Below are 20,941 nucleotides of genomic sequence, written 5' to 3' on the forward strand. Positions count from 1 at the left end.
TCATGAATTTATTGAAAGAAACTAAACTGGGCCTGAGGATGAAGAAATTCACGATATAGAAAAATATGACTGCTCTCAAGCAGTCTGTTTCAGGCTTAAGCCTAAAACAAATACAAATGTGATATGTGAGAGTTAAATAGGGTATTTCTATCAGATCCTTTAAATCCATGTTTAAAGTCTGACTTTCACCTGAAAGCAAGTAGCGGGCAGAAAAAAAAAAGTAAGCAGATGTTTATTTTTAAAATATTTTCACTGCTATGTCAAAAATGGATATCCATCATGCAGCTGGTATAGCAATTCATTTGAAAATTGACAGCGTTTTAAACTCAGGTATAAATAGCAGTTATAAAACAGATTTCAGACATATTTAAAAGTAGAATAAAATAAATTTAATTTTTAAAAATCAGATGGTAGATTCATGAGAGAGTGGGAGATGTTTGGAATGACTTAATCTAAAACATTATCATGGGAAACTGGTTTGATTAAAGTGTCATCTCATGAACTAACGTTTAAGAGACAGACTGAATTTTGGGGGGAAATAATGAGTTCAATTTTGTTTATATTGGTATTGTAGTACCTGAGGGGTGTCAAGTGTGGATATAAAATGACAATTTTGAAATATGGATATGAATTTCAGTAGGCATCCGAGATCTGTAATTTGAATTTTAGTTTAACAGTAAATTGATGAGAAATGAATCCACGGGGATGAGAAAGTTAGTCCATAGCCTATATATGACATATTGGTTGCTCTATAACAATTTACCTCAAAGTTTAGTGGATTAAAACATTTACTATTTCACAACTGTTGTGGATTAGGGCGTGAAATGGCTTAGCTGGTGCATTTGGCTCTAGATCTCTCACAAACATACATTTTTCTCAAGTCTCCACTGGGAAGGATTGACTTCCTAACTCAGTCATGTGGGTGTTGGCAGGATCCAGTTACTCATATGCTGTTGAAACAAATCCTCAGTTCTTCTAGAGATGTTGACTGTGTCTCTCAGTTTTGGGGTTTTGTTTTTTTTATATAATATTTTATTTATTTATTTGAGAGAGAGAGTGAGCGAGTGAGCATAAGTGGTGAGGAGGGGCAGAGGGAGAGGAAGAAGCAGACTCCTCACTGAGCAAGGAGCCCAATGCAGGGCTTCATCCCAGGACCTGGAGATCATGACCTGAGCCAAAGGCAGACACTTAACTGACTGAGCCACCCAGGCGCCCCAAGTGTCTCTCAGTTTTTGACACATTTTCCTCTATGTGCTGCATCTCACAACACGGTAGCTTGCTTCATCAGAGTGGTCAAATTAGATGGCAAGAGAGAATACCAGCAAGAGAGAAAGTAAGCAAAATGAGAGTCACTGTTATTTATAAACTTATACTAGAAATGATAACCCATTAATTTATATATTCTGTTCATTAAAACCAAGTCACTAGGTCCAGCTCACACATAATAGGAGGAGCTTATACAGTAGCATGACTATTAAGAGGTGTGGTTATTGGGAATGATGTCAGAAGCCGCCTGCCCCAGCCCCAAGGAGTGAGAAGGAGCAAGAAAAGGAGATTCATGGCAGACTTGAGAAACATATTTAAGGTTACAATTTTAAAATTAACTGGTATAAAGCTAAAGGAACATTTGAGGGATACTGCAGCTTTATTTAACTTCATATTTCACTTAAGTTATCCCAGATATTTGGAAACTGCTTATGTTTGTACCAATAACTTAAATTGAAGATTCCATGTCCTTTATTCAGACCTCATTTTACTGATTAATGTTCAGCGAATATCTGTTTATTAACATCTTTATGAAAAATGCTACAATTTATATCCATTCAATTTATATCCAAAATGGCAAATATCACTCTACAACTAACAACAAAAAGTTATATTTCTGACGACTACTATTAAACCACTCATTTCCTATCTCTTTTCCAGCTGAATATTTTGAATACAATTTGATATTTTAATTTTTTTGAGTTATTAGTATATAAAACCATAATATTCTGAAGGTTCTTTCTTTATATTCTATTACATTTATATTCCAACCCAAACTTATACAGCTAATACTGATGAATTAAATCCAATGAGATATAAATCACAAGGCATTGCCACCATGTTTAAGAAACCTACAAGGGAACCACAGACTAACAACACAGATTGAAGTGGAAAAAATAACACTTAACTGTAAGAAGTATGTCTAATTATATAAGATGATTTGTGTGATTCACTCAGTCTTATGATTCATTCCTTGTTCATGATTTTGTGGCCTGAAAGCAGTAGCATTCTGCTATAATATCATAAAAGCATAGCAAAAATTGCCTAGTACAACATTAATTAACCAATATTAACGAATCTATTCTTAAGTACACTTAAAACAATTCAGTTTAATAGCTGACTGATTTCTCAGTATTAATGTTATCATATTTCAAAATGACCTCTTACAAATGATTTTGGTACGTTAATTTTGGTATCCTGTAACTCTACTGAATTCATTTATGACTACTAACAGTTGTTTTGTAGAGGCTTTTTGGTTTTCTACATATAAAATCATGTCATATGCAAACAAAGATAAGGTTACTTCTTCCTTTCCGATTTTGATGCATTTATTTCTTTTTCTTGTCTAATTGTTCTAGCTAGTACATCCATTACTATGCTGAATAGAAGTGGTAAGAGTGTGCATCCAGCAGCTCTGGATCTCGGAGGAAAAGATTTCAGTTTTTCATGGCAGAATATGCTGTTAGCTGTGGGCTTATCATACGTGGAGGTTAATTTTTATATATTATGTGGAGGTAAATTCCTTCTCCACGTAATTTGTCGTAGCTTTTTATCATGAAAGGATGTTGAATTTTCTCAAATGTCCTCTTCAGCATCCACTGAAATGATCATGTGATTTTTATTATTTCTGTTCATGTGGCATATCACATTAATTTACTTGCATATATTGAACCATCCCTGCCTCCCAGGAATAAGTCCCACCTGGTCATGGTATATGATCCTTCTCACATTCTGCTAAATATGGTTTGCAAATATTTTATTAAGGATTTTTGCATTTCTGTTCATTAGGGGCATTGGCCTGTAGTTTTCTTTTCTTGTAGTGTCTTTGTCTAGCTTTGGTTTCAAGGTAATGCTGGTATCATAAAATTAAGTTTGGGAGTAGATCTTCTCTTCAGTTTTTTAGAATAGTTTGAGAAGTATTGTTGTTATTTCCTTAAATGTTTGGTAGAAATCACTAATGCAGCCTTTGAGAAGTCACAAGGTGAATGGTGTGCAGGCGCACCCCCCCCCTTGCCTTCCTATAGGAGGCTCTGCCTGCCCCCAGTCATGATGCCACTGCTCTCCTGACCAACCCCAAGTTTATCACCTGGTTTCCAGTGTGGTGCAACAACATCTCCTGAAACTTCAAGAAGTTCCTGGTGGGCCCAGATGGTTTGCCCACGTGCAGGTACAGCCACCACTTTCCAACCACTGCCAATGAGCCTGACATTAAAACCCTGCTGTCCCAGGGGCCAGCTCTGCCTAAGGCATCCCTCCCATCCCTGCTGCTTGGCTGTCATGGTGCTGCCCTCTGTGAATTTCTTCCATGTTGGTGTTTCCTTGAAATTTGCATGGAGAATGCCTGATGTCCAGGAAATTCTCCTGAGATGGACAATTCTTGTCCGTCCCCAAACCAAGGCACCTCTAAAAAAGGCTAACAAAGTGTTGGAGGTCAGTAAAAGATAAAAAAACAAAAACAATACAAAACAGAAAAAACACAAAAACACCAAAAGAATAAAATACTTAGGAGTAAACATAACCAAGAAGTAACCAAGGAGATGAAAAACCTGTAAATTTAAAACTGTAAAGCACTGATGAAAAAAAACTTAAAAAGACACAATAAATGGAAAGATATCCCTTATTTATGGATTGGCAGACATGTTGTTGTTATAATGTCCATATTACCCTCGGCAATCTACAGATTCAATAGTATGCCTATCAAAATCCCAATGACATTTTTTTACAGAAATAGGAAGACAATCCTAAAATTGATATAGAATCACAAAAGACCCCAAGAAGCCAAAAAAATCTTGAGGAAAACAAAGCTGGAGGCACAACACTCCCTGATTTCAAAATATATTACAAAACTACAGTAATTTTAAAAAGTGTGGTATTGGCTTAGATAAACATATACATCAATGGAACAGAATACAGAGCCCAGCAATAACTGACATATATAAAGAAAATCCCTGATTTTTTACAAGACTGCCAAAAATACACACTGGTTAACATGATAGTTTCTTCAACAAATACCCATGGAAAAACTGGACATTCTCTCTCTCTCTCTCTCTCTCACACACACACACACACACACACGAAATCGGACCCTTATTTACACCATAAACAAAAACCAACTCATATATAAAGACAGACATGTAAGATCTGAAACTGTAACACTCCTAGAAGGAAACGTAAGGGAAACTCTTGATATTGGTCTTGGCAATGGTATCTCAGATATGACACCAAAATGTCTGATAGAAGCTGGACATGAACAGCTGAAGGAACACTGAGGCAGAGACCCAAGTCCTTTAAGAATAATGAGACATGAGCTGGAGGCAAGGATGGTAATTTAAAAAAAAAAAAAAGGCTATACATTATAAGCCCAGAAGCTCAACATTCTGACCTTGTGGCTTCCAAGACCTTGGGCCTGACAGATCAAGAGCCACAGATACAGAGTATGTGCTCTCCTCTTCCACCTCTGCCCCAGGGTAGCCATTAGACTGATTATAATACATTTGCACTGTGGGCACACCGACCCCCTTGAGAAAGACTGCCATGAAGGTTCTGGTACAGCCTTAAAGGGTCAAAAACTCCGCCTCCCAAACTGTAGGAGGAGTTTCCCAAATGATTAGAAGCGGACTCCATCAGTGATCACCCCACTGCATGACACAGCTCCTCCCAGCCCAGACAGACACAAATACATCTATTCCAAAGTAAGGGCCCGTTCCACCTTGCAGAACCTGCTCCCTCTCTCACCTTGAGTGTACTTTCACTTTAATAAACTGCTTTGTGCTTGCTAGTTTCCTTCTGATCTGAGTGCAGATCCCCATGTAAATTTTCTCATGGGGAATTCAAGGAAGGACCTCCATTCACAACACAGATACTCCCTCGTCCCTGACAAAAGCACAAGCAACTAAAGCAAAAATAGACAAGTAAAACTACATCAAACTAAAAAGCTTCTGCACCACAAAGGAAACAATCAACAGAATGAAAAAGCATCTTATGGAATGGGAAACAATATTTGCTAACCATACATCTGACAAGGCGCTAATATCCAAAATTTATAAGTAACTTAGACAACTCAATATCAAAAACAAACAAATGAACAAAATAAAATCTAACCGAAAATGGGCAAAGACCTGAACAGATATTTCAGCAAAAAAGATAAACAAGTGGCCAAACGGACAATGAGTATATGAAAAGGTGCTCAACATCACTAGCCATCAGGAAATGTAAATCAAAACCACAATGAGATACGGCCTCACATCTTTCAGGTAGGCTATTATCAAAAAGACAAAAAGATAATAAGTGTTGGCAAAGATGTGCAGAAATTGGAATTCTTATGCATTATTGGCAGGAATATAAATTGGTGCAGCTGCTATGGAAAACAATATGGGGGTTCCTCAAAAAATTAAAAATAGAACTACCATGAGATCCAGCAATCCCACTTCTAAGTGTATGTCTAAAGGAAATGAAATGAGGATTTTGAAGAGATATCTGCACTCCCATGTTAACTGCAGCATTATTCACAATACCAAAATTAGGAAAAAATCTTAGTATCCATTGATAAATCAATGAATAAAGAAAATGTGGTATATACATACAATGGAATAGTATTCAGTCTTGTAAGAGAAGGAATCCTGCCATTTTTGGCAACATAGACAAATCTAGAGGACATTATGCTAAGTGAAATAAGCCAGTTGAAGAAGGAAGGGCAAATGCTACATGATTCTACTTAAATGAGTTCTCTAAAGTAGTCGAACTCATTGAAACAGAGTAGAACAATGGTTGCCAGGGGCTGCTGGCAGAGGGAAATGGAATTGCTTTCAATGGATAGAAAGTTTCAGTAATGGGGCACCTGCCTGGCTCAGTCAGATAAGCGACACTCTCTTGGTTTCGCCTGGGGTTGGGATATCAGCGTTATGAGGTCAAGCCCCCTCATTGGGCTCCATGCTCAGTGGCCAAGTCTGTTTGAGATTCTTTCTCCCTTTCCCTCTGCCCCTCCCCCACTTGCACCTACTCTCAAAGTAAATAAATACATAAATAAATAAATAAATTCTTTAAAAATACAAAGTTTCAGTTATGTGAATGGCTAAGTTCTAAAAATCTGCTGTAAAACCCACACATAGCTAACAATATTGCATTGCGCACTTAAAAATTTTGTTAAAAGGGTAGATTTCACAGTGTTTTCAGTATACACACACATACACACACACATAAAGAGTATAAGGAAACATTGGGAAGTAATGGATATATTTATAACCTTTGTTATAATGATTGTCTCAAGGATATATACATGTGTCCAGGCTCACTAAATTACATACATTAAGTATGTATAATTTTTTGGTATATCAACTATATCACAAGAAAGCTATTTTTTAAGTTATCTATTAGCAAAATTTTGATGGCATACAGAAAAATTTATAAATTTAAAATACTATTCTAAAGTCACATAGCTCTAAAGATTCCAATGACAAACAATCTAAAGATAATCTTTACTCATTTGGTACCTAAATGAACTTAAAATTTCTGTCATTTATTTTTTTTAAAGACTTATTTATTTATTTGAGAGAGAGAGAGCTTGCATGTGCAAGCAGGGGAGGGGCAGAGGGAGAGGGAGAAAGAGAAGTAGACTCCCCACTAAACACAGAGCCAAGGACCCAGGACTTTAAGATCATGACCTGAGCTGAAATCAAGAGTTGGTTGCTTAACCGACTGAGCCATCCAGGCGCTCAAAATTTCTGTCATTTGCTCAAAATTTCTGTCATTTAAATAAACATTTTTACAAAATCTTATTACATATTAGGTACATAACAGACATAAAAAAACTCCATATTTTAGGAAATTAATCTTTTTCAAAGCTATGTTTACATGTGTACTTCCTAAAGAGAAATAAACTTTAAAGGGCATAAAATGTAAAGTGATTAGTGCCATACAGATTGTAAATGAAAAACTGGTTATAATGACATTGCTGTTTTAAAATTTTAATATCATATTTTATCAAATTTACTAATTTCATATATAAGATGAGGCTGATCAAATAAGATATAATAAAAAACATGTGGCAAGATGGCTTTTATGAGAAACACAAAGTAAATATGATGAAAAATAAAAATGTATGCTAAAAAAGAACTAATGAGCCAATACAGTGGCATGATACAAATTTTAAAAATATAAAGACACTGTATGAGATCTTTTACGTAATTCATTAAAAATGCATTTGATGACTATATTTGTGATTAGTCAAATCCACAGAAAATATGAAAAGGATAAAAAAACAGGCCAATGGAGCACACTCTGATTAAAGCAGCTATCAGGAGGCAGTAATTTTATATTAAGTTCCATTTCATTTTAGTTATTTTAAAACCACCAAAATAATTTCAATATAAGGGAATTATATATGAATCAACTCAGAGAAAAGTCACTCGGTATGGTAAAATGATTATTCTTTAGAATAATTAATCTAAGATTTGGTATTAAAATTATTTTACTATTATTTGAACTATATTTTAAGGGAATACATTATGAAGAGCATTTTGGTTTATAATATGTAGTCACTCTTGGATGCTTGAAGATAATAAGAAAACATTAAATTGGCCTTTAATAAACACTGGACCTAAATTTAAGTTTTAAAGAACTGAATCAATTATCTGCAAAAATATTTGTGAAAGGCTTGTAGAATGGTTTTACTTGTGAAGAAAGACAAAATACTGCAACAGTTTGAAACTGTGTAGCCCTCCGGTGCCCCACCCAGAAGCCTCAGGCCTTGTCATTTGGTTATGCTTGCCAATAGCAACATCTCTTTGCCTAAGGGCATTCTCCAAAGCCTTAAGTCCTCTGCCCACAGGCACCGCAGACCAGTAGTAGGGTTAAGTAATTAACACCTTCAGGAGCATCTTTCATTTAAAGCCTGATAGGAGTTTTTATGTACCTACACCAGCTCCCTTAAGACAATTCTGAGGCATGTATTTTACACCATTTTCCAGCATTTCCCCTTGAAATTAAGTCCAGACACTCATGATGTAACAGGATGGATAGTGTGCCCCCTGCTAACCTCTCCTTACTAACTGCCCTACCGCCACGCTGATATTCTCTGCACCTCCCAAATAAACTACCTTCACTCATTTTCTTTGCTTTGGACTCGGTTCAGGGCAAAGCCAAATCCAGATACAAATATGCTCGTTCTTAATCACATAACTTTCAATAATAAAGAATCGATACCAAGCATCTGTGGGTTGTATATGAATGTATTATGACAAAAGGGGAAGTTTGATGAGTGGGGACTACTGCATGTCACATAACTATATAGAATAGCACGGATATAAAAAAAAATAGAAGCCATCAGCTAAAAACACCTTCAATTCCCATGAACAATGTGGCATTCTTCCTTCTGTATACTCAATCTTCACCCATGCTATAGAGCCTATTTTCCCTTCTCATCTCTAGAGCCTCCAGGTCCACTTTATTCCATGGTGTTCTCTCTGATTTATTTCTATGGCATCCGTTATCACTTACAGGCATTCAGGTATCTATTTCCAGTTCCTAGATCTTGCCCAATATTCAGATCCATAGAGCAAATTCCTAACTGTACATGTCCAAAAAGATCCACAGGCACCTCAAACTCAAAACATCCAATACTCTAATCATCACAAGTCACATCACTGGCCCTGTTTCTTTTCCTGTCTATGACATCAAGTTTTCCAAACAAGAAACTTATATGTTATTATTGCTCTGGTTCTCTTCTTTACCTCCATATCCAACTAATTTAAAGGTATGTAATTCTATTTCCTAAACATTGCTACCTGCACAATTTCCACTTTTATAACATCTCACTGACTGTTAAGCTATAATCACCAGTCTATCCACTATCCGCTCAAGATTTTTGTCTGCCTAAAATTCACTTTCCCATTTCTCCACCTCAGGCTAATTTATTTTCATATTTCAAATTCTAAATTATATATAAATACATATGTATATATATATTTATTCATCTACTCAGTAAAACCGTTTCGAATGTCAACATGGTGTCAAGATTTATTGTAGACACTAAGAATAAGTACATCAGTGAATAATACAGATGGAGTTCATGCTCTACTGGGTCTCAAACAAAGGCACAGGAAGAAGTAAGTGACATCAGGTGTTATGGAGGAAAATAAATTAGGGTTGGTGAATAAAACATCATGGAGAGATAAAGTGGCCAGGGAAACCACTCCGATGAAATGTATATCTGAGCAGAGACCTGCATGAACTAAGGGAGTGAACTATACAATTATTTAGGGGGAGCAGTTTCCAAGATGATAGAACAGCCAGGATAAGGATGCCCTTAGGTAAAAGTAGGTTGTACTGATCTAGGAAAAACAGAGATCAGTTTTTTATATCTCACTATCCTGACATTTTTGGTCTGTTTTATATGACTCTCCTCTGAGTTTTTACAGCATACTGTCCCTCTATCATATAAACTGATACACTTTATGTAATCATCTGCTTGGTGACTTTTTTTTTCAACTCTTTAACACTTAAAGGACAGACTCCCTGCCTAACATTTTCTCTGTGCCCGGTGCAGTGTCTATAACAGAAAGGCTCAATATATATTTTATCAAAAATGAAAGTATAAGTAGTCATTCATAAACATACGAACACATATATTTGTATCTGTATATATACTTTTTTTCCATTTTCCCCCCGTTTTTTGTTCTTGCCGGCATTTGTTTTCAACCGTGATTTTTTTTTTTTTTTTTTTTTTTTTTTAATGCTCAGAAAGTGGTTACAGAACCCATGACCTGGACACGAGGCATGGGGGGGGCTCCCACGGCCCGGTCACTTCCCGCTCCCGCCCGGCGCATGTTGGACCGGCCAGGCCTGCCGCCTGGGCCAGCTCTGCCTACCTGGGCTCCTGGGGCTTCCTGCTCTCAGAATCTGGCACAGGCATTGGCGAGCAGGTTCAAGGTAGCTCCGGGAATGCCCACGGTGGGCAGCGGGGCGGGTGCCTGCCTTGACGTCCCCACTGGGGTTCCAGCCGCTTTCACTGCCCACGCCTGCTGGCTGGAGGCGGGCCTACCGTGCGGCCACGTGTCCCGGCTTCTGCGGCTGCTCCAGCTGATTGAGCTCAGCTTCAGCTGCGCGCCGCCACCGTCTGGCTCCTCCCCTCGGCCAGCGGCTCTTTCAGGTCGTCCATGAAGATATTTCTTACTAACATACATATGTTAAAATGTACATTAAATGCATATAACATAAAATGTGTATAATTAAGTATATCTGTATTATATGTATGCACACATGCATCCTACTCGTTCCCTTTCTGGAGAACACTGACACCTATTTTGATACTGAAAGTGGTTCTGGATAACAGAATCTAAGGGATGAGTTTTCTGAAGTGAGTCCAAAGATTTTGGAATTGGTTCCCAAAGCTGTTTAGGTTTTAAAGATGCTGATCACTCTATTACTGGTAGTAAACAAGTCAATGGTGTCTATGGTGTGATGCAGCAGGAGAGACAGGCAAAATATCATTGCTGGATATTCTTTTTTTTAAATAGCATTTTAGGGATGCCTCGGTGACTCAGTTTAAGCAGCTGCCTTCAGCTCAGGTCATGATCCCAGAGTCCCGGGAGGGAGTCCCATATTGGGTTCCTTGCTCCGCATGGAGCCTGCTTCTCACTCTGCCTGCAGCTCCCCCTGCTTGTGCTCTCTCTCTCTCTGACAAACAAACAAACAAATAAAATCTTTTAAAAATAATAATAATAATACCATTTTAGGGTCACCTGGGTGGCATAGCCTGGTAAGCCTGGGACTATTAGTTTCAGCTCAGGTCCCAGTGTCAGGGTCCTGAGATTGGCAGGCATTGGGCTCTGCCCTCACTGAGGAATCTGCTTCAGTTTCTCCCTCTTCTTCTGCTCTCTCCCTCCATGCTTGTTCCCTCCCTCTCTCTCTCTCTAAAATGTATAAATAAACAAATCTTTAAAAATACCATTTCAATGAAGCATTTTTCAAAATCTTCTCTTTTTTACTTTTGGAGAAATACATGCAAATTTAAATCTTGACTGCCTTCACTGAACTGTCTTTTAAAGTGTTAAGGACCTAAATCTTTTCCATGGGGGTAGGAGTATTTTCATTTAATTTTTTATATTGAAGTACAACACACATCCAGAAAAGATGAAAGCCATATATGTATCTGCTCTTTAAATTATCAAAAAGTAAGCACACCTATATAAATATTGCCTAGGCTAACAACATGACAGAATCTCAAACACCTCCTTTCATGCCCTTTCTGATTACTACTATTGCCCTCTTCTCCCAAAGTAAACACTATCATGCCTTCTAATGCCTGCTTTGAATAAAATACAAAAGGAATCATACAACTGTACTTTTCTACACCTGGTTTCTTTGGTTAACATTATGTTGTGGGGCAGAGCCTTGTTGTATATACGTATAATCGATTTTCATTGTATTACAACATTTCTTTATAAAAGTATATTCCAATTTGTTTATCCATTCTACAAATAGACATGTGAGTGGTATTTTGGGAATATTATGAACGATACTTCAAGAACATTCATGGGGCGCCTGGGTGGTTCAGTTGGTTAAGCATTTAGACTCTTGATTTTGACTCAAGTCATGATCTCAGGGGCCTCAGATGGAGTCTCTGTCCCCGCTCAGCAGGGAGTCTGCTTGAGGATTCCCTCTCTTCCTTCTGCCCTTCCCTCAGCACTCTCTCTCTTTCAAATAAATAAATAAATCTTAGAAAGAAAGAAAGAAAGAAAGAAAGAAAGAAAGAAAGAAAGAAAGAAAGAAAGAAAAAGATTCATGTGCCTGTCTTCTAGAACACAGTGCCTGATTTTTTGTTGGATATATTCTCAAAGTGGAACTGCTTGCTCATAAAATAAGTATATGTTTAATATGTGAAAGACTTTTTATGGAAATTATACTAATTCACAGTTTCGGGAGCAGTGTATGAAAATTCCATTTGCTTCACATTCTTGACAACACTTGGTACTGCCAGTTTTGTTTTGTTTTAGCTTTTAAATGTTTCCCTCAGTTTAGCCATTCTGGTTAGTGTGCAGAACTCTCACACTGCGGTTTTGATTTGCAATGCCCCTGTGACTAACGAGGTTAGAAACCATTTCACAGACTTGTTAGTCATGTAGATATTTCCTTTGTCCCACTTTTTCTTATTGTTCTGTACTCCTTTATGTATTCTGGATTCTAATTTACTGAAAAATAGATTCTCCCATTCTGTGGTTTCTCTTTCCACTATTTTAACATCTTTAAGTGAGCAGAAATTCTTAAATTTAATATAGTCTGACTTATCAATCTTTCCTCTTGTGGGTAGTGCCTTTTGTGTCATATTTAAGAAACGTTTGCATCCCTCAAAGTCATGGAGATATTCAGCTATGCTATCTTCTAGCAGCTTTATTGTTTTTGCTTCTCATATCCAGGTCAATAGTCTTACTGAAACTTGCTTATGCATATGATTTCAGGTAGTGATCAACCTTCCATTTCAATTTTTCTTCTTTCTTTTCTCCTTTCTCCCCCAATGTTATTCAGTTGACTCAGCACCATGCATTCAAAGGAGGGTGTGTGTGTCTATGTATGTTTATGTGTGTTTTGTTTTGTTTTATATCATCATTGAGTGCTCTTAATTGAATACTTATAAAAGTAAGGTTCTGGTTGACCTGGTATTTGATACCTTAGAGCAATTTTATCAAACTAACTAGTGTAATGAGATTGGCTGGTTGCTGGAATAAGTTGGAAAAAAAAAGAAAAGAATGAACTCAGGGCTTTAAATTCCCAGTTCAAGCTCAGCAAATATGACCTGAATTCATATGGACCCACTAAGTTGTTTTAAAATACAAAGTAAGTAATATTATCCCATTCCTTAACCTGTCAAAAGTGTTTCCATCGCACTTAGAAGAACATCTAACTATTTTTCCATTGCTTAAAGGATGGTTCTGTTCAGCGTCATTTTGTACCACTATCTGTCTCTGTATTCCTTTGTATAATCTCAAGGTCTCTTGGGGCGCCTGGGTGGCGCAGTCCTTAAGCGTCTGCCTTCGGCTCAGGGCGTGATTCCAGTGCTCTGGGATTGAGCCCCACATCAGGCTTCTCCATTGGGAGCCTGCTTCTTCCTCTCCCACTCCCCCTGCTTGTGTTCCCTCTCTCGCTGGCTGTCTCTCTCTGTCAGATAAATAAATAAAATCTTTAAAAAAAAAAAATCTCAAAGTCTCTCTACAACTACTTTCTGGTATCCATGTCTCACCATCAAATTTAGAATAAACACACATTCCATCCACTCTTTATCACTCCCTACTGTTTTATTTTCTTTTAAATAGTTATGATTATCATAAATAAAGTACATTCATGAAGTAATTGTCTGTATCTCTCTTACAAAACCTGAGTATCCAAATTTAAAGTACATGAGACCAGTAGAATAGTGCTTAATATAAATACCTGCTCCAAAAAATATGTTTTGTTTTGTTTTTTAAAGATTTCATTTATTTATTTGACAGAGAGAGAGACAGCCAGCGAGAGAGGGAACACAAGCAGGGGGAGTGGGAGAGGAAGAAGCAGGCTCCCAGTGGAGGAGCCTGATGTTGGGCTCAATCCCATAACGCCGGGATCACTCCCTGAGCCAAAGGCAGATGCTTAACGACTGAGCCATCCAGGCGCCCCAAAAAATATGTGTTTAAAAAATGAGCACAACTTACATATGTAAGAATAACGCTTGTATACTCTACAAGTATTTCACAATCGTTTCTTAAGATGGTCAACATTTTAAATGTTTCAAAACTCTAGATTTTTATAATATACTGAACAAAATACTATAAAAATATTCACATTCACAAATGGCATACCTACATTATGTAGTCAATACAGGCAAATTTCTTGTGATGTAGAGGGTAATATATTTTAGAACAGGATTAAAATTATTTCAAATCACAACATCAGTAACTGTTTAACAAACCTAATATTGGCAACTATAACACGTACTGACATACACACAAACTTGCACAGTCTTGCTATTTAAAAATATTTTCCTTAGAAGAAAATACTGATTTCTCTACATAAATAGGTAGATTTAAGTAGTCCCTTTTTTAGGGGCACCTAGGTGGCTCAGCTGGTTTGGTGTTCAACTCTTGATTTCAGCTCAGGTCATGATCTCAGGGCTGTGAGATCAAGTGTCAGTCTCCGCACTGGGTGTGGAACCTGCTTAGGATTCTCTCTTTGCTCCTCCCCCCTGCTCTCTCTCCCTCTCAAAAAAAAAAAAAAAAAAATCCTTTTTTCAATTTTAACCACTTTGTAGCATAGGTTCAGATATCTATTTTCCTAGGACGCTGACAGCTCCTTGAATATTTGATAATTGCATATCAGACAGAATAATGTATAATATGAAAATTTGACTAAGACAGGTTTTTGGAATAATTATGTTTATTTTTTTAAGGGGCTCCTGTTAAAAATAAATAACAATGAAAAAAAATAAAAACAACAAAACCAACTGAGGGTTTGTGGACAGTAAAAAGAGGAAGGAATGCCAAATAGCAACTTTCTTCACTAAAATATAGTAAAAAAAATCACAGTTCACCACATTTGAATGGTCTGATATTGAAGAGATCCAAAGCAGAAGACTTGAGGTGTCATTGCATACTAACCTGGGTCAAGCCAAGGGTGTGAACAAAGGAAAGTGACTTTTATTTATGTCTGTATGAATTCACTTATTTGATAACTAAATTACGTGAAGCTTGCAAGTTAGAAAGCTATTGCTTCTCTTACTAGCTTTGATCAAGTCAATGTTGGCAGGAAACTATGTGTCTGAAATTATCACTGTGTATGCTCTAAACACAATGCTAGATCATATTAACTGGGGACATGCAAAAGGCTCACCAACCTTGTTACATGCTTTATTGTCAAAGAGGTAGCTTGAAACAAACAGAAGCTTAAACAGTATTCTTTTTAAAAAAAATAAAACTTCAAAGTTCTTTCTAAAACATAGAAGCTTGCATATTTAACATTAAACTGATTACAGAGTAATCAAAGTAAGATCCCTATTTTATTAAAATATTTAAAACATGTTTCAGGTTTTATTGAGGACTAGAAACTAAATCTAACATACCTATTCTCATCATATTTTCAGTTCTGACTCAATTACCTTAGCAATTGAAAATATACTCACTTCTACCACTTTGTTCTGTTAGTTAGAAGCTCCGAGTCAAGGTATAAATACTTGAGGTCTAGGACAACAAATAAAGTTTCCCTAGAGCCACCCAGAGAACCCATAACAGGTGGTTATAGAGCAGTACTTTAAAAATAAAATAATAAAATGACCAAACATTTTGATTGCTTTACAAACTATGGAAAGATTGACTTGTGAACCTATTAATAAAACACTATCGTATTTGGTGGGTACTGGTTACAAAGAAACTTATTTCAGATTTATTTCACTTGTGGCTTATTAACATTAGGACTAAGAGTGTATCTATGTATATCTATATATCTATATCTAGCTAGCTAGCTATATACATATATAAAGAGAGAGAAAGAAATAGATACATCTGTAGTGGAAATGTAGACACTGTCAAACTTCGAAAAATTAGCTCATCATAGTAATTCTAATATAAATACTTTGATTGCAATAGTACCAAGTGAAATGCAGACACTCTGTTGATTGGTTGATAGATTGATTGATTTGGGTCCAGGTAATGAAGAACATACTGATTTCATTAAAAAAATGTTGTTTGTAGCAGAATTATCTGGGTAGATATCAAGTCAGTAGGTCTCTGATGACCTTGTAGACCTGTGTCTCTGATGCCACTCAATTATGCCATCATTACCCATGGATGGTTTACTGCAACTTCCAGTGAGATGCCAAGTTTGGGCTCAGATTTTTTTTTCTCCCAAAGTAAGAACTTGAGAAAAATGAGTCACAAATGACATCACTGATGATAAAACAGTTCCTTAGGAGTAAGTTAGATTTTTGTGTGACACCAGGATACAGAAATGGTCTGACTAAATACTTTTCTAATTTTTGTTTCAAAAAATAAGCTTTATCTGGAAGAATCCATAGAAAGAGTCAATAAATTTACATTGTATGAGCCTGTATGCAAATTTACATCTAAAAGGAACTGCACGGAAATAAATAAATAAATAAATAAATAAATAAATAAATAAATAAATAAAATTTTAAAAAATAGAAATAAAAGGAACTGCATGCTTACTAATATAGCACTAGAAGACCTGAACTAAAATAGGGTGTGATGAAAAAAAGTAATTAATTTAAAAAGCTGTTTTGACTACTACTTCTCTACATTTATACCTGCAAAATAGAAAATCTTCTGGTCATTCTATGTGTGACATTTTCCTGTAATGGGAGATGGCAATAGAATTATGACTATAATAATTTAGAACTCTGGCCAGATCATGCTCCTTTAAAGATGGTCTTCAAATAGTAATGGGAAAAGAAGAGAGTTGTTAAAAAGTGTACACTTGAGCATTCTGTTGAGTTAGGGTATACCTAATATTCCTCCTTTGTAAATAGATAAATTAAGATTCCTTATGCAACCCAACTAACTAATCAACAGCGAGGAGGATGACTAAAACTACACCAAAACCCTGATTAACCATAAGTATTAATTCCAAGGAGGAAAGCAATAACTATTGCCTCCAAAAAAGCACATATAATTATTTTTTATAGAGAAAGTAAATTATTTCTTAATAATCCCTACTGTCTCTGAATATAGATGTTTCTCCTTTCAAGAGAGTCAGACTTAATGAGCAATGGAGAGAAAGAAAATTTCTAGTTTCTCTGAATTTAAAGTGGCTCAGTTAAATATTACAAGTCAACACATATCTTTTGAAATTCCTAATTTTTGTCTATTTTGAGGGACTAACTAAGAGTAAAATTGAAGCAAGGGACATGTATTTTAAAACAAACATCATTATTCAGTACTCAGTTGATAAAGAAAACATAATAATTTGTTTCACCTTTCAACATGATTTAATTCAGCAAGCAATCATCGATTTTCTATGCTGTGTAAAGCTTGGTCCTTGGCATTACCAGAGGTACAGAAATGAATAACTTGTAGTCCCTAGCTTCAATGAGCTCATAGTCTACTGAATAAAACAGATTCATAAACTGTCACACAAAATATCAAATAGTAACTTTATAAAACAGAAGCAAGGTTCTCAAACTTTAGCAGGCATCAGAATTACCTGGAGGAATTATTAAAACATAGATTGATCAGCCCCACCCACAGAGTCTCTGATTTAGTAGGGCCTGGATAATTTGAATTTCTAACATGGTCCCAAATTATACTTATGCTGCTGATCTTGGAATGATACTTCTAAAATCACTGCTTTAAGACTGTGATAGACAGAATTATTTATTTTTACTTTAATTGCTCAACAAAGGAAGAATTCTCAGGAGACATTAGCTTGCTATTTGATAATTCATTTAAATTTGATAGGAAGATGAAAAATTAAGCAATTATATGGAAAGGAAATAAATTAAACACATAAAATAGAATATTGGAATCATATGTAGGAGGTGTGGTTAGACTATGAGTGAATGTCTTTGACTACTAGAAAGGAGAGATATGCAATGCAGATTTACTGGAAGTTTATATAAGACTAACACAATAAAATCTGTATGTAGTAAGATAGTTTACCCCACCAGAATAGCTATAATTAAACAATATCAATTTATGACATGACTAGTTGTAACTGGAACTTTTATTTATTTCTGGTTGTTGTGTATAATATTATATCATTTTTGGAAAAGTGATTTGTCAGGGGTTTGTTTGTTTTAAGATTTCATTTACTTATTTTTAGAGAGAGAGAGGGCACGCACAAGCATACGTGGGGGAGGGGCAGGGGAAGAGGGAGAGAAGCAGACTCTCTCTTCTGAGAGCATGACCTAAGCCAAAATCAAGAGTTGGTCACTTAACAGACTCAGCCATCCAGACGCCCCGCTTTGTCAGTTTTTTATAATGTTAACCATACACTTAGCCTACGATTCATCCATTTCATTCCTAAATATAGTGCCAAGAGTAATGAAAACACGTCAACTAAAAGACAAATACATTAATGTTCAAGGAAGTTTTATCTTTATTAGTCTAAAACTGTAAATAACACAAAATCAATGAGTGAATGAGTAAAGAAAATGATCTGCATATACACATGTGGGTGAATCTCAAAAACATACTGAGTGAAAAAAATACAAAAGAGTACCTAATATAGAGTTCCATTTTTTTTTTAAGTTTTAAAAGTAAAGCTAATCTATGATGATTAAAATCATATCATTGTTTTTCTAGGACTGGGGTAAGAATAAGTGAATAGAAATATGCATAAGGAAGGTTTCTGGGTTATGGAAATATTCTATTACTTGATTGGATGGTCAGGGGAGTAATATCACTAAGATGCAAAAGACTGGGGTTACTGAATGGGTGTTGTTGGTAATGGCGGAAAAGAAAAAAATATGGTGACATGTTTTAAGCCTACATAAATGAATGTATGATGATGTTAGCAAGTGAAATAGAAAAACAACAACAAAAAAGTAGCATTTATAGGTGTATTTATTTTATGGCTATGCAACAAATTATCATAAATGTAGCAGCTTAAAACACACATTTATTATTTCACAGTTTTTGTAGCTCAGGAGTCCAAACAAGGTTTAACTGGTTATCTTCTTCAGGGCTCACAAGGCTGCAATCGAGGCATTAGCCAGACTACCTTCTTTTTCAGAGGCTTAACTGGTAAGAAATCCACCTCTGAGCTTTCTCAAGTTGTTGGAATAATTTATTTTCTTGTATCTATAAGACACATGGCAGCTTGCCACTTCAAAACCAGTAATGGAAAGAGACAGGGAGAGGGACATGGGAAGTAAGAGAGAGAGTGAGAGCAAGAGAGAGAGATGCTAGCCAGATGGGTACCACAATCTTAGCAATCTTTTGTAAGTATAATCACAAGGATCTTATCACCTTTGCAATATTTTATTGTTTCCAGCAAGTCACATGTCTTCTGGCACTGAAGGGGAAGGATTATACAAGAGTGTGAATACCAGGAAACCGAGATCATGGAGGTCACCCTAAAGTCTGTCCTCCACTGTAAATAAAAGTTATTTTAGATTTGTTGAATTTGTGAGTCTTTCCTGTGCCTATGTCAAGAAGGTAGAAGAAACCTTATCCTTGGCAAGATGGTGGAGTACGACTTGACTATTTCTATCACACACTTTTTGGATGGGCATCTAGTTTTTCCACTGCTTAAGCTTCTCTCCATAGAGAGATATATAATGAAAAAGAATTATTACAAGGGAAATTGGATCTTCTTAGTGATACCAGCATGGTTGACTTTGTTATGGATGTATACAGAAACCTTTATTTTGATGATACTCCATATGCTTTGAATGAAAAAAAGTGCCACAGTTGTTGCACAACTGAAATAACTTCAGGCAAATGGAATCAACTGTGAAGACATGTGAAGATCCAGAAACTACAATGCAGACGCAGTCAACCAGAGATGGCCAGATACTGTTTGACTACCTGGTGGACAGGTGTGGTTTTAGGCAGGAATATTTAGATACACTCTAAAGGTATGCAAAATTCCAATATGAATGTGGGAGTTACTCTGGAGCAACAGAATATCTTTACTTCTTTAGAGTGTTGATCCCAATAACAAACAGAAATGCTCTGAGTTCCCTCAGGGGAAAACTGGCCTCTGAAGTCTTAATGTAGAATTGGGCTGCAGCTCTGGAAGACCTTACATGGTTAAGAGACCAAGGATAACAATTCTGTGAGTTCTCCACTTTGTTCTCTTCAGCAGCAAACATGGCTCATCCACTGGTCTCTGCTGGTTTTCTTCGACCACCCCCAATCTCTTCCTTTACCAGCCACCATATCCTAATGCAATTCAGATAGTATATCAACATATTCTGCACTATTTTGACTACAGTCATCATTATAAACAAAGATGTTCAAAAACGCCGGCAGGTACTAAAAGATCTGGTTAAAGTTATTCAACAGAGTCTTACACATATAAAGACCCAATTACAGAATGTGGTGAATGCTTATATGTTAGCTTGGACTTTCATGGGTCTTGGAAAAAGCTGAGGGAATGTGAATCAGTTCTTGTGAATGATTTCTTGGTGGGTGGTCCTGAGAATTTCACTAAAAATGCTTGTCTCTCCATATTTGAGACTTCTTGTAACACCCACCTGTGTATCACCATTAACATGTTGGCAGACAGATTGAACAGGACTCTGGAAAAAGTTGAAAAGTGGATTGTCAATTTGATTAGAATGCAAGACTGGATGCCAAGATTGATTCTAAATTAAGCCACGTGGTTACGGTTAACAATGCAGTCTCACCCTATCAGCAAGTGATTGAAAAGACCAAAAGCCTTTCATTTAAACACCAGATGTTGGCCATGAATATTGAGAGGAAACTTAATCAGAAAAGTAGGTTAGAGGCTTCTAACTGGGCAGCTCAGGACTCTGACTTCTACTAGAAAATGTGTAAAGACAAGATGAAAAAAATCTGTAAAATAAAGATGAAATAATGAAACCATTATATAAAGGATGACATACATTTTAGAAACAATATATTGAATATGAATTTTGGGAAATCTGAATAAAATTGGCTGTTACATTAAAATAAGAAGATAGTAAAACATGCAGTATGATTCGTGATTATTTAGGACTACAAATATTAAT

General features: G+C 36.2%; 1 pseudogene; it reads left to right on the plus strand.

Annotated features, from left to right (window-relative positions):
* The first annotated feature begins 19,426 nt into the window (after nt 1-19,426).
* LOC123801152 (eukaryotic translation initiation factor 3 subunit E pseudogene) lies at nt 19,427-20,736 on the plus strand (annotated as a pseudogene).
* Nucleotides 20,737-20,941: the final 205 nt, after the last annotated feature.

Source organism: Ursus americanus, chromosome 10 (genome assembly GCF_024610735.1).
Source record: "Ursus americanus isolate L20-20 chromosome 10, mUrsAme1.1.p, whole genome shotgun sequence".
In the NCBI taxonomy this organism is placed as follows: domain Eukaryota; kingdom Metazoa; phylum Chordata; class Mammalia; order Carnivora; family Ursidae; genus Ursus; species Ursus americanus.